Source organism: Aotus nancymaae, unplaced genomic scaffold, assembly GCF_030222135.1.
Source record: "Aotus nancymaae isolate 86718 unplaced genomic scaffold, 86718_ANA_hifiasm-v0.15.2.pri h1tg000022l_1, whole genome shotgun sequence".
Lineage (NCBI taxonomy): Eukaryota > Metazoa > Chordata > Mammalia > Primates > Aotidae > Aotus > Aotus nancymaae.
The window spans coordinates 4,225,526-4,241,929 of NW_026988435.1; positions in this window are offsets into that span (position 1 = coordinate 4,225,526).

Below are 16,404 nucleotides of genomic sequence, written 5' to 3' on the forward strand. Positions count from 1 at the left end.
TTGGCTCAAAAACGCAGTGTCTTTGATTTCTTACAATCTATCCAAATGCTGCTTCCCCTGCTTTACACAGCCAGGTAGCCAGATTAGGAATGCTGATGACTTTATTCTGACCACTTCCATATAATTTGATATAATAAATATTCTGATCACCTCCATGTAATATGATAATGACAACAAGAATGATAATGATACAATTGCATTCAATTATTAAGTACTTAGTCTTTACATACTATATTTAGCATGTCTCCATTTCGAATCTGTGTTCAGACAGTCCTTGGATTGAAGCCTGTGATAGGTAGAATAACTCTTCCTTCTACTGGCAAATATGCCCAGATTCTAATACGAACAACTGTTGAATATGTTTTGCTACATGGTAAGAGAAAAGGAAGATTGAAAATAGAATTAAGGTTTCTAAGGTGACCTTGAGATTGATAATCTGTGTTGGCTCAGTGTATCCCAAGAAGTAGGGAAGAAACAAAGTAAGAGTGATGAAGCTTGGGAAAGACGCAACTATTGCTGGATTTGAAGACGAAATCAGAACCAGGAAGTCTCTAAGAGCCAGAAAAGTCAAGAATATGAATAATCTGCTACATATTACCGAATAAAGAGTCCTGCTGGCACCCTGATTTTAGCCCAGGGAAATACATTTTGGACTGCTGACTTCCAGAACCGTAAGAAAATAAACTTTTATCATTTTGTTTCACCAAGCTAGAGAAAATTTATTACAGCAGTGATAGGAAAATAATACAGCTTATCTACACTGTGTCTACTAATGTGTATAATGGAAGAAAAATCTATGATGGCAGAAGAACGTGAACTTTCCTTCAAATGTTAATTTGTTAGATTATCAAGGATTTGATGGGCATTGCATATATACTTTGAAAAAAATGATGGCTCCTTTTTAAAAATGAAAGCCGGCACAAATTGAGTCTGAAATGAGGAATAAAATAAATAAATAAAATGAAAATTTGAGTAGGTTAAAGGAGAAGAAAAAATACACTTTAATAACAGAATTCTCTGCTAGCACCATACATATGATATTGTTTACCCAGCTGACCCCTAAAGAACAAGACTTCCAAAACCACCAAACATCGTTTTTGAATTTAGGTAACCATGTGTATGGAACATATAAACTGTTAATTAATCAAAGCCTTAACAACATGGCTTCATTGGTAACATGTACTGAGCACCACAATTCTAGATTATCAGATTAAAGTATTTTTTTCTTCGTAGGCTTTGATTAAATTTTTCTTACTTAGGTCACTCCAAACCTCTCTTTTAAATGTCATTTCTATTCTGTGATAGTAAATTTGATGCTGAAGGATAACCTAGGTGTTATGAATTGAGTTGTGTCCACCCAAATGTTCCCATGTTAAAGCTTTAATGCCCCATAACTCAGAATGTGATTGCATTTGGAGATAGGGTGTTTAAAAAGTTCATTAATTTAAAATGATGTCATTAGAGTGTATTCTAATTCAATATGATTTTTATCTTCTGTTATGGTTTGAGTTTGTGACCTCACTCGAATCTTATGTCAAATTATAGGCTGGATGCAATGGCTCACACCTGTAATCCCAGCACTTTGGAAGGAGAGGCAGGCGATTGCTTGAGGCCAGCAGTTTGAGACCAGCCTGGCCAACATAGTGAAACACTGTCTCTACTAAAAATACAGAAATTAGCTTGACATGGTGTGTGCGCCTGCAATCCCATCTACTCCAGAGGCTGAGGCTGGAGAACCGCTTGAACCCGGGAGGTAAAGGCTACAGTGAGCTGATATCATGACACTGCATGTTAGCCTGGGTGACAGAGTGAGGCTCTGTCTCAAAATAAAATTTAAAAAATTATAATCAAAAAAGTATAATCCTCAGTTTTGGAGGAAGGGCCTGGTGGGCAGTGATTGGATTATGGGGGTGGACTTCCCCCTTGATTTCTCACGATAGTGAGTTCTCAGGAGACCTGGTTGTTTAAAAGTGTGTAGCACCTCCATCTTTTCTTTCTTCTTCAAACACGTAGGAGGTACCTGCTTACCCTCCACCTTCCACCATGATTGTAAGTTTCCTGAGGCCTCTCAGTCATGCTTCCTCTCTAGCCCGTGGAACCATGAGTCAATTAAGCCTCTTTTCTTGATAAATTACACAGCCTCAAGTAGTTTTGTATAGCAGTGAGAGAACAAACTAATACATCCTCTTAAGAAGAGAAAATTTTGACACAGACACATACAGGGTGAAGACATTGTGAGGACACAGAGAGAAGGAAGCTATTCATAAATCAGATGCAGAGGCGTGAAATAGACACCTGCCTCATGGCCCTCAGAGGGATCCAACTTCCATCACCCAGAACAGTGAGGAAATAAATTTATATTGCTTGAGCCACCCAATCTGTAGCACCTTGTTACAGCAGCCCCAGCATACTAATACACAGGTCAAGTTGATCATATTAAAATATCAGTGCTGGGTTTTTTTCCGTTTGTAGGCTTAAAAAAATTAGTTGTTGAAAGAATAACCACAGTCAGTTTGATTGAAATGTGAAAGGAAAATAAATCTCAGAATCCCAAACTCAGTAAGCCAAAGAGAAAAGTCAAGCTGGGAACTAGATCATACAAACCTGACTCCCACTTGGTTCCTAAATAAGATGGATATAAAGATAAAGAGCTACATGCCTCCCTCAAGTTTAGATTATTACTCTAAAACAGCTCTGTTGAATTTCACACAGGCAACATAAATAGGTAGCTTATCTTTACAGGTGCAGGAAAAAACTCAGTCATCCCTCGGCTCACCTGAGACAAATGGATATCTGATGGCATTATCTGCCTTACTGTCTATACTACCCTATGAAAACTGTAGATTCACTGAGCCAGACAAAGGCATGAGTAAGGTTTCCTCCACCCCCTTCCCACATGAAAATTGTATATTCAGTGAAAAGCTAATCAAAGACTCCAAAGGTTGCAACTGTTTTGTCTTTTTATCTACTGAAACATTTTTAAAAATATTTCTTTTCCCCCAATATCCATTCTTTCCTCTTTAAATATTGAAGTCCTAAAAGTTATCTTTGGAGAAAGGCATAGACCTAACTCTTGGGCATACATCCTTAACTTTAGGAAATAAACCTCCTAAGATGATTTGATACTTGTCAAGGTCATTTTCTTTGATTTATAAATATACTAAGCAAACCATAGGAACCAGCAAAAACTTAAACAGTTCCAAATTAATAACAGAAATGTAAAGTAAAACGAAAACAGAGAGCAGCATCTATGTTTTTCTATAAAATCACCCAGAAATGAGAATGTCGTAAGCCTACAGGAAAAGTATTACATAGAGAACTTTTATGGGAAACCTATGTGTAGGAAAAAAAAGGAGTAGGTTGGAAACAGAAGGGAAAGCAAATGCAGCCTGCCAGATTGCAATAAGAAGTCATAAGCCTGGAACTGATAGAAAAGGAAAAATTCGTCTAGAAAAAAAAGTAGTTGCAAAAGCAACAGCACCTGATGAAGGAAGATTTCTGTTACAAGCTTTATTTTTCTTAGAATTTTATTTTAGATAGCTCTGAAGGATAGCCATTGTACAACTGAAAGCAAAAGATGTACTTTATTGCATGTCATAGAACACCTGGTTTCCTTACATCATAAAAAAGCAAAACAAAACACTGATAGATTTTGTTTCACTTTTGCTTCAGATTATTCTTTTCATATTGCATTTTCCAGCATTAACAAAACATCTTTATTTACCGTGATGCTATTCTTTTATAAACTGAAATAAAATTTTCTACCTTTATTCACTGAAATCAATACTAATTGTTAGTATGATCTTACTCACCTGGTTGCCATCATGAGTTTGTGTGTGCAGATTAAGTTCAAGGATCTTCATACTGGGCGACGACTTAAGTGTACTTTATTTGTACTTTTAGAAAATATACATATGATAAATTTTAATATTAAATGTATACATAATGTGTAAAAGTCAAAATATAATAAAAGATGTAAAAATTGAAAAAACTTTACTCCATTGCATAGATTTTTGTTTGTTTTTTCAACTGACGAAGAAAAATTTTATATATTGATCATGTTCAACATGACATTTTGAAATATATAGACATTGTGGAATGGTCAAATAGAGATAATTAAGATGCACGACTTCATGTAATCATCATATTTTGTGATAGGAACATATAAAATCTACTCTTAGTGATTTTTAAAATACAATACATTGTTACAAACTATGGTTACCATATTGTGCAATGAATCTCTTAAACTTAATCCCCCTGTGTAAATGGAAGGTTGTATCCTTTGACTGGAATCTTTCCAAATCTACAACCCCAGTGCCTGGTAAGCCCCATTCTGTTCTCTACTTCAGTGAACTCAACTTTTTTAGATTCCATATGTAAGTGAGATCATGTACTGTTTGTCTTTATGTGCTTGGTTAAACATGATATAATGTCCTCCAGAATCATTGATGTTGTTGAAAATAATAGGATTTCTTTCCAATAGTGTTCCACTGAGATTATATATATATATATATATATATAAAATATTTTCTTTATTCATGCATGCATTGATGAATATTTAAGTCAATTCCATATCTTGGTGATTGTGAATAATGCTGTAATTAACACTGGAGTGCAAATATGTCTTCAAGATACTGATTTCATTTTCTTTGTATGTATACCTAGTAATGGGATTGCTGTATCACATGGCAGCAGTTCTACTTTTAATTTTTTGAAGAAACTCAATACTCTTTTATATAATGACTGTACTAATTTGCATTCCCACCTACAGTGTGCAAGAGTTTCCTTTTCTCCACATACTTGCCCAAACATATCATTTATCTTTTTAATTATAGTGATTTTAACAGATGTGAAGTAATATCTCATTATGCTTTTAGTTAGCATTTCTTGGATTCCTAGTGATAATGAGCATTATTTTTATTCCTCTGTTGGCCATTGGTATGTCGTTTTTTTGAGAAATGTCTTTTCAGGATTTTGCCCATTTTTTCAATCAGGTTATTCATTTGCTTGCTATTGAGTTCTTTGAATGTTTTATATATTATTAACATTAACCCCTTATAAGATACACGCTTTGTAAATATTTTCTCCCATTCTGTACGTTGCATCCCCACTCTGTTGAATGTTAACTTAGCTTTGCAGAAGCTTTTTAATTTGTTGTAATACCATATGTCTATTTCTGTCTGTTGTTGTCTGTGCTTTTGGGTTCATATCCAAAAAAAAAAAAAAAAAAAAAAAAAAACATTGCACAGGTCAGTGTCAAGAAGACCACTGACTCAAAAATGACTCATTTTGCTCAAAATTTTCCAAAGTAAGATATCTTACTATGAAAAAGAGCCATTGTCTTTTCAATAGCCCTATGTAATCTATCCCACTTTTACCTGTATAAATTTATTTTCTATTAATTTCCTCTTCATTCTCTCTGCTTTCTTCATAGGTGCTTTCTTGCTTTTTCTTAAGCATGCTAGGCCACAACACCTATATATTATCTCTTTTTTATGCAAAGAATCTGTTTCCCTGCAAACTGTGGAAGGTTACTTTCTCTCCCTACTTTCTCTGCTCTGTGAGTATATTCTTAAAGCACTAACATATTAGCGTTAGCCTTACTACCTTCATTCATAATTTCCAACTCTGTAGTTCACACTCCTAATTCACATTCTCTTATTCTTTTTTATTTAAACAAATTTTTACATAGAACTTATTATAAACATGTAATTTATACCTTACTCATTTAAAAAATAGTTTTGTCTTCTACCACCAGTTTATAAGATATATTATGGCAGAATTTTTGTCTTTATTTTTTACTGCTGGATCCCAAGCACCAAAAACAGCTTAATAATTTAAGTACTCAATAAGTATAAAGTAAATAATTTTCAAGTCATGCCATTTTCAATTATAATTTTGCACATTCGTCCATGTGGCTTGACTCTGTATCCCCAAGCAAATCTCAGCTTAAACTGTAAGCTCCATGTTTCAACGGAGGGAGCTGACTGGATCATGGGGGTGATGTCCCCATGCTGTTCTCATGATAGCGGTTAAGTTCTCAGGATATCTGATGTTTTAGAAGAGGCTCTTCCCACTTCACTCTCTCCTCTCTCTCTCTCTCCAGCTGCCATGTAAAACAAGCCTGCGTCCCCTTCCGCCATGATTGTAAGTTTCCTGAGGCCTCCCCAGCCATGGAGAACTGAGTCAATTAAACCTATTTTCTTTAAAATTACCCAGTTTGGGGTAGTTCTTTATAGCAGTCTGAGAACGAACTAACACAGTCCTAAAGTGGCCGACTTTACAGGCTCATGCCTGTAATCCCAGCCCTTTGGAATGCCAAGGTGGGCAGATACTTGAGGTCAGGTGTTTGAGAACAGCCTGGCCAACATGCTGAAACCCCATCTCTACAAAAATGCAAAAATTAGCTGGGCGTCATGGTGGGCACTTGTAATCCCAGCTACTCAGGAAGCTGAGGCAGGAGAATCACTTGGACACAGGAGGAAGAGGTTGTGGTGAGCCAAGATCGCACCATTGAACTCCAGCCTGGGCAACAGAGCGAAGATTCTGATTGAAAAAAAGGCTCTAAAAGCATAGTTTTCTCCACACTCTCACTAAAATTTTATATTATTAAATATTTTAATCTTTCCATTTAAGAGAAAATTGAAAAAGAGGGAAAAGGGAACAATGAATCACGTCCAGTACAGAGGTTGATTATGCTTCCCTTTTGGCCTACCTTAAATATGACTTTATTATCATGGAAAACTGACTTCCTGTAAAATGTGTTAAGATCAGAGCTTTGGAAACTGGCTGCATTAGTTTTCTAGGGCTGTCACAACAAAGTACCACAGAGTGGTTGGTTTACAGTATAGAATTTTATTTTATCACAATTCTGGAGTCTGTTAGCCTGAGATTAAGCTCTTGGAAGCAGTGGATTCTTCTAAGCCATCTTTCTTTGGCTTGTAGACACAAGTCTTCTCCCTATGTCAACATTTCCTCTTCTTATAAGATCCAATTGGATTCATAATCAATCTAATTAATCTAATTAATCGTTTTGGATTAATGATCTTATATTAACTTAATGAGCTCATTAAATACTCTAGCTCCAGATATAATCACATTCTAAGGTATAAGGGATTAGGACTTCAACATATAAATTTTGGTGGGGACACAAATTCATAACCTTGAAACACAAAATTAGTCCTCTTTCGTGTTAAGGATAGTAATAAGGGTTTTTCCTCTTTAGAGTAGCTACTTTTCTGGCAGTCAGAATTCTAAGAGGACTACTAATGACCCATATCCCTGTATAAACTCCTCCTCAAAGTGTGGTGGAATTTGTGAACTTGGCACTAGACAGTAGAATATGGCAAAGGTGATGAAGAAGTCATCTTTATTAGGTTATAGATTATGGCATATATTATACTAGCATCACTTCCATAATAATTTTAACAGATTGGAGTGAGAGATTCTCCTGATACACTTGAAGAAGAAAACTGTTATGAATTCTATGGTCACATGGAAAGAAACTATGCTAACGACCTGAGAGCGCATGGAAGAAGAGCCTTCCCAAGTCAAGCTTCGGTATATAACAGCACTACCCAGAGGACACTTCAATCTCTCCTTGTGAAACCCTCAGCAGAGACCCAGGCAAGCTGCCCCAAACCTCTAATTTGTAAAAACTGAAATAATAAATTGAAGTTACTTTAAGCCACTGGTTTGATAGTAATTTGTTATGCAGGATCAAAAACAAGTACATAATTGGTAAAAAGTAAAAATGGAGACGAATGAAGAAGACTTTGTAAGTTCTGAAGGCGTCCATAGCTGCTCACTTCTCAGTGGATCTCTAGGTCCTTTTTTTTTTTCCAGGTCCTTTTTAGATTCTCTCTTATTATTATTTTTTAAATTAGTTTGATTTGATTCTTTCACAGAGAATGTATGAGATATCACAATTTGTTTTTTCTGAGCAGATTTCATATTTGTCCTGCTGTCCCAGCCTCATTATTTATGAATTTTTTGTCAGCCTTCCTTACCTAGCCCCCACCCTGTGCATTGTTTTGTAAGATTATGATTTGGGAGGTATGGCTGCTGCAAGGCAGAAATTATGTGTTCTTTTCCCCTATCTAAAATTCTATCCTAATGCCAGTTAAAATTACATTTCCTCATAACCCCTAAAAATATATATATATATATAAAATTATTAGAAAACACTTCAACTTTTGAGGACTTTGAGGGTATTTTGACTTGGTGACGATCCCTGTAAAAAGTCTATGATTTTTAATTTGAAATTCCCAGTAATTAAGATGTTAGTTTTAGACAAATGTTTTTGCTACTTACAAAATTTTCTCCAAAAATTTAGTTACTTTGTGGAGGTATGTTAATTACTAGTGAGACAGTGTAAGTTATGGGTCAGGTTAGAGGTAGAAACTGGGTTCTTAGCATGTTAAAATTGTTTTAACAAAACTACCATAAACTAGGTGGCTTGTGAAAAGTAGATTATTTCTCAAAGTTCTGAGAAGACTGAGAAGTCCAAGATCCAGGAACTTGCAAATTCAGAGTCTGGCGAGGGCCCATTTCCTGGTTCACAGATGGCCATTTTTTAGCTGTGTCCTGACATGGTGGAAAATGTGAGAGATCTCTGGGGTCTTTTTTATAAGGGCACTAATCCCATTTATGTGGGCAACACTCTGTGACCTAATTATTTCCCAAAGAGTCTCTCTCCTAATTCCATTAACTTGGGGTTAGAATTTTAACATATTATGTTTTAGGGGGAGACAACTTTCTGACCATAGCATGGGGTAAATGAAATGGATCTGACAATTACACATAGACTGGCCTAAGAAATGGAACCTGAGAATGAAAAGGGAAAAGTAGAGCAGAAAGAGATGGAAACCAGTGAGTAAGAACAATGCACAGCTTACATTTTAAAAATCTATTTTACGATTTTTATTAAGTAGAATTAACCAGCATCAATTTTATAAGTTCTATGAGTTCAATAATTGTGATCTTTATTTCTTACCTTTCTGTGGCTTCTGTATCACCAAAATCCTATCAAGTAATTAGAACAGCTCTATGACTATAGAAATACCAGTTCAAAAGTGGTTTGATAATTTCCATAGGATTATTTTGTTGTGAGGGAGGGGGAGTTTGAGATATCACAGTGTTCAAAATGTCTATCCAATGTAGATTGTGTTGATAACTTAGAGGAGCTGTTTAAAATTATTTTCTCATTAATATTTGCAAAATGTTCCGACTAGAATGCCAAGATGGTATAGACAACAGTGATTAAAGCATTTTTTTTTTTCCTTTTTTTTTTTTGAGATGGAGTTTCGCTCTTGTTACCCAGGCTGGAGTGCAATGGCGCGATCCCGGCTCACCGCAACCTCCGCCTCCTGGGTTCAGGCGATTAAAGCATTTTTTTATAACACAAATTAATATCTGCAAAATTTTGCTTATTGTTTGTGTTTCCTGTATAGACGCTTCTAAGCTCCCTCAAGTTTCTGGCTTGTAAGCTCACTATTGTCTTAATATTCTTCCTGTTTATAAACTCAACGTTGCTTCAACATTCGTCTGCATTTCATATGCTGGAGGTACTATGAAATGCTATTGTTTCATCTACCTATATCACAATCCTCATCTTGTTTACTGGATGAAAATATAAATGTTTATATACCTTCAATACATGACATCTAAGATTTCAATGTACATTGGTAAGTGGTTTCTTCATCAGCTACCCAATTTTAATTTTTCTTTGTATTCTAAGTTTCCTCAGGATTATCAGATATTAGGTCAAATATTGTTGTTACTGTTTTTCAAGCTTTAAGAGTCTGCATTTAATTTCTGTAATAGGTACATAAATATATATTATATATACACATATATATGACAATTGTATCATTGTTTGGACAATAATATTGATTTAAGTTATTTTAATTCTGATAATATAAGGTTGTAAAAATATCCACAGCTACATGAACAACTATATGCTAAATTTATAACATCAAAGGGAATTTCAATATGATATCTTTGATTTGGGCAATCTAGCTAGTAGAGAATAAACTTGGTTTCCTCAAACAAATATGCACTTGTTTTCAAACATTTTAATGTTATTACCTGTTTTAAAAAAGTTCTTAATAGAAAATAATACCTTTTTTTTTTTGAGACAGAGTCTTGCTCTGTTGCCCAGCCTGGAGTGCAGTGGTACAGTTCTGACTCATTACAACTTCTGCCTCCTGGATTCAAGGGATTCTCCTGCCTCACCCTCCCGAGTAGCTGGGACACCGGGACTACAGGTGCCCAGTCCCACTCCTGGCTTTTTTTGTTTTTTTTTTTGTATTTTAGTAGAGATAGGGTTTCACCTTGTTGCCCAGGCTCACATTCCTGAGCTCAGGCAATCTGCCTGCCTCGGCCTCCCAAAATGCTAGGATTACAGGCATAAGCCACTGTGCCTGGCCAATAATACATGTTTTTTATAGAAAACATGATCTATTATGACCCACAAAGAATGATAAGAATAATGAAAACAATACTTCTAATGTAAGTAATCAGATATAAAAAAATTTATGTTCATTTTCTGACCACAATGATATCAAACTACCACATATTCAGTTAGAAATGTGTTTTTTGCTTATCATATTATGTTGTTATTTAGTTTTACATATGTAATTTATTTTGTATTTGATCAGTCAAGTATTATAATCTGTTGGTTCACAGTTTTAATTATGCATAATTTTAACTTCTGTCATTTCATACTAACACAATTTTATGGAAACACTATTAAATAAAAGAAGGTATTGCTTTAGATTACATTTGTACAATTATACTTTCATAAATATTTCTGTACCTAAGTATTCTATAATGTCTATTCAAGTCATTTATGAAAATGACCTGAGAGTATGTATGATAATAAAGTTCAAAAGTGCATCGTGGTTCTAGGCTGGTGAATATACTGAAGTGCTATGCAGGTGGTGTGCCTGAGACCATAGTCGTTCTTAGCTCCTTCCCACATACATTTCCATATGCATCTCTCCCATCTGGTGGTTCCTAAGTTGTATTTATTTATAATAAACTGGTAAGCTAGTAGTGAAAAAAAAAAGGGCATCATGATTCATCAAATATGGGAAATATATATAGCGTGAATAGATTTAATGCATTGAAACACAAGACACTATCATAAGGGCATTAATGCTTATAGGCTTTTGTACTTTAAACCTTTCCTTTAAGTACTTATTAAAACATTTCATGTACATGCCATCAGATAGTTGTTTGTCCCAAAGTAATATAATTGTCGTATCTTTCTTTCCAATTACATAAATGTGACTCAATATTAGACAGTATAATTTAATTAAATGCACCTTAAATCAAAATTAGAGCATAGACATAATATGTTGTTTGAAAAAAAATGACATTTTAAAATAAAGAGTCATCTTATATTTGATCATTAACAATATTTAGCAAAACTTTCAAGGGGTCGGCCACGGTGGCTCATGCCTGTAATCCCAGCACTTTGGGAGGCTGAGGCGGGTGGATCATGAGGTCAAGAGACCGAGACCATCCTGGTCAACATGGTGAAACCCCGTCTCTAATAAAAATACAAAAAAATTAGTTGGGCATGGTGGCGTGTGCCTGTAATCCCAGCTACTCAGGAGGCTGAGGCAGGAGAATTGCCTGAACCCAGGAGGCGGAGGTTGCGGTGAGCCGAGATCGCGCCATTGCACTCCAGCCCGGGTAACAAGAGCGAAACTCCGTCTTAAAAAAAAAAAAAAAAAAAAAAAAAGAACTTTCAAACATGTAGGTTTTCAAATGGAATTCTTAAATTTATATAACTTGTTCAGTTGCTGTCAAACTCACTTCCTGGTGAGTCACCCCCAATCTGAGGGTTATTCCTTACGTTAAAACTTCCTTGAAACTCTCTCCAGTTACCTTAAATTATTGAAATTTCTGAAAGAAAAGGCATAAACTTACTTTATTCTTTGAGATTTTAATAAGTTTTTTCAAACAACACCTTTGTTAAAAGCCTCACACTTGTAATTATTTCAAGAGATAAATGTAAAGCTATATTTCTACTGTTTTTCTAATGATCAATCGTAATACTTAATTAGATATTCATTTTCATACCTTAGTTCATAAGATATTTTTAATATCTTTGTTTCTACCTCAATTGAGATAGAATTAATCTGTATTTCTCTCATGTCATTCATGTTATAATTCTCATTTACTGACTTCTGTCTTCAACAGACATGATAAAGAAGAAGGAAGCAAACAATCTTAGCCATTCCCCATTAAACTCTATTCTCTTACCTCACTTTCCAGGCGCCAGAGTCACCATGAGCTGAAGGCTTTACAGAGAACTGCACTAGAGTTGGTAGCTAAAGAGATGTTGCAATGGCGATGTCAGTGAAAAACAGTAAGTAAACACTCTGAGAAGAGTCTTTATCATATTCTGCTACCTTTTAAGAAACAGCTGGCATCTCCTGCTGAATTTAGTCAAATCAAAGAAACTTGTTTGGTTCCTATCAGAAGACTAAAGTTGTCATTCTAATGACCACTCTTAAGAGGTCCATCTCAGAAGATATTATGGAAATACATAAAGGTGCAAAAATCCAGTAGTAAAAAAATCAAACTTGACTTCTTTAAGTTAAATACTTAGAATTAAAAGAAAAATGTTTTTATCTATTGTCCATAAAGCACATAGTTTACAAATATAATGCAGTGTTACGTTAAAATTAGAACACTTATTTGTGTCATTAGATTCTGGTATTTTTAAAGTAGAATTCATCTTCATATCCTCATTATTTTAAAAATATTCTTTAAGTTTATTTACACTAAGTTCTCTGGAATAGACAAAGAATTATCTTGCTTACTATATCTCAAATTCTGTGATTCAAATAATATAGTATTTTCCTCTTGTACCTCTAATAACTCATCTATATATCAACATGTCTTTCAGTTTATTTAATATTTACCATATGCATTGTAATGTTATTCTTTATTTTTTTAAAGAAGTTTAGAATTTATCATGTTTTATATATTTATAGACAAAAATTGTATATATTTTTATGTGCATGTCTTGAAATATGGTGGCATGGCTACACTGAGATACATCACAGTCACCATGTTGTAAGTGACATGTTGAACTCCTAAGCTCAAGCAAGCCTCCTACCTTGGCTATCCAAAGCACTGGGATCATAAGTGTGAGCCACTGCACCTGGCTTTGTTGATATTTCCATAGCTGGGCAGAAGCTTTTTAGTTTGATATAATCTCAATGTCTACTTTTCCTTTGCTCTCAATGCTTTTGTGTTCCTATCCAAGAATTCACTTCCCAGACCAATGTCATGGAGTTTTTCCTCTATTTTCTTTGAACAATTTTATGGTTTCACTTCTTGTTTAAGTCTTTAAGCAAGTTTGTTGATTTTGTATATCATGTGAGGTAGGGATCTAATTTCATTTTTCTGCATGTGATCATGTTGTTTCAACATCATTTACTGAAGAGTCTGTCTTCTCCTCATTGTGTTTTCTTGACACTTTTGTTCCTAAGGAGTTGACTGTGTTTGTGTGGGTTTATTTCTGGGCTCTCTATCCTGTTCCTTTGGTCTATGTGTCTGTTTGTATGATACTACCACACTGATTTGATTACTATAGCTTCATATTATATTCTGAAGTCAGATAGTGTGATGCCTCTAGCATTGTTCTTTTTGCTCAAGATTGCTTTGGCTATTTGGGGGGCTTTATAGTTCTACACAAATTTTAGAATTGCATTTTCTACTTCTGTAAAGAATACCATTGGTATTTTTACAGGGATTGCATTGAATCTGAGGATTACTTTGGATAGCATGGACATTTTAACAATATTATGTCTTCCAATTTATAACCATGACATATTTTTCTACTTATTTGTGGCTTATTCAATTTATTTCATCAATGCTATATACTTTTCATTGTACAGGCCTTTCTTTCTCAACTAAGTTTATATATAAGTATTGTATTTATGTATTTTTTTAATGTATTGTGAATGGGATTGTTTTCTTAACATTTCTTCAGATAGTTCATTATTAGTGCATAGGAATGCTACTGATTTTTGTATGTTGATTTTCCATCCTACAACTTTACTGAATTCATTTACTAGTTCTAACAGTTTTTTGATGAGGTCATAGGATTTCTTATACACAAAATTATATTATCTTCCAACAGGAACAATTTAACTTCATCCTATCCAATTTGGATGCCTTTTATTTAGCTGGCCTTTACTTTAGCTAGGACTTCAAGTATGGTGTTGAATGGAAGTGGTAAGAGTGAACATCCTTGTCATATTCCTGATCTTAGAGAAAAAACTTTCCACTTTTCACTATTGAGTATACTGTTAGCTATAGGCTTGTGACATAGGGCCTTTAATATGTTGACATACATTCCTTCTATATCTAATTCGTTGACAGTTTTATCACGAAAGAAAAACAGTATTATACTTTCAAAGTGAAAAATACGAGATCAAAAAGGAGTCAATATCTAGAGTTTAAGTAATCCTTAGACACTGTTTTTGTATTTACAACAACTTGAAAAAGGGTGTCCACTAAAAAATTTGAGCAACTGCAGCATTAGAAAGCATTTTTTTCGATGTTCAGCAAAATATTTGAAGATTTTGTTTTGCTTAGCTTCTAGTTCAAGTTAGGATTATTTTATGGGTTATATTTACACTATGGGAAATGCAAGCGTTTTCCACTCTACTTAACTCTTTATAAATGAGAAAATGTTAATTAAATATTATCATTCTTTTAAATTTGCTGGTCATTAAGAGATATTGCCAAATACTTTACTTATATGTAATGTTACATGTTTATTATAAATTTTGCCTCTATTGACTTGATTCATATGTAAATTGCCTCAGAGTAAAATTAAATTGTCAACTCCTATAATTATTAATTATGCAATTATTTTATAGGCAAATAGCAAGAAAGAAAAATAATATTATATGTAAATAATGCCAGAAATAAATTGTAATATAATTTGCTATCCAAGTAATTATGGTTTTGATCTTCATTTATTTTGCTGTAATACTATATTATCAAAATATATAAATAATTTATCAATAATTCATTGCATAAAAGAGAGATGCATGAAACAGCTAAATTAAGGAAACCACACATCATGTCAGTATTTTTGTAATATGGTAGTTACTTCCAACATCAAGAGTATGGTCTCTGCTTTCTTATCTAGTTAATTTATAGCTTTGTTTATAATTTACCATCCATTTGAGGTCACAACTCCTATTTGTTTTAAAAAAAGGGATTTAAAGTTTGCAGATATTACAGTTTATAGCATATTCTGTCCAGTTTAAGGTTCCCATGGTCTTTATGAAGTGCAGTATTTTGTGTTTAGAAGTATTTCTAACGTCCTTTAGCAGTAATATCTTGAACTATCACATTAGTTGTGGCATATATAACAAAAATATTTATTATGTTATTGGAAATCATAAAACACCAATGTACTAGTCTGAGAAAATGTTTCTATAATGAAGTTTAAAGAGCATGGTATATTCAAACAGACCTGTTTTCAAGGCAGGAGTCTTTCAAGTATGAGCTTCCTGTTACATAATCTAAACCTCATCTTCCACAAATGAAATTACTTAGAAAATGTTGTGAAGATTACATAATTATATAATGTGGTCATAGCTCCAGAACCTTTAAATCTTATTCAAATGCCACTCACTCCATGACTGAAGATTTCCCTTATCTCTGCCAAGTGAGAATGAATGATCTCTTCTCCTATCAGTATTCATATAGTGCTTTTAACAAATCACAATCATTTTCAACTTCAAATTATAACTTTTTTGTATTTTATGACATATTTTTTGAAGGCATCAGAATATACTTTATACAAATATGTAAAAAATATATAAACGGATAAATAAATAAAAATAAAATTAAATAATAATAAAAAGGAAATGTGAAAATTAGCGATAAATAGATATAAAGAATGCAAAGCACAGAGACTTATTTATAAGCAGATAATAACAAATAACTACTGTTAATAAAGTAAGATAAAGTAGATTTAAAGTTCACAAGTATTAAAAATTAAACTAGAATTGAGATCCAACTGTTCATATAGTTAAAAATTATATTAACTTGCTTTTACAATAAAAGGCATCATGTATTATACAGAAATAAATATAATAAAGTAAGTTTTAATTAACTCTATAGTTGAAAGTATATTGTCTAAATTATTTTGCAATAATAGATTCTGAATATCTTTAAGGTATAAATGTTTCTAAATATTAAAGAGAACTGCTTTGTTTCATGGTATATTTATCACATGTATATGTTACCTAATACTGTTTTAATATAAATCTCTCAGATAACACTATCTACCCTTATGCTAGTCAGAAAAAAATAGGGTTCTTAACCTTGAAAACTCATGTTTAAAATATTATTGAT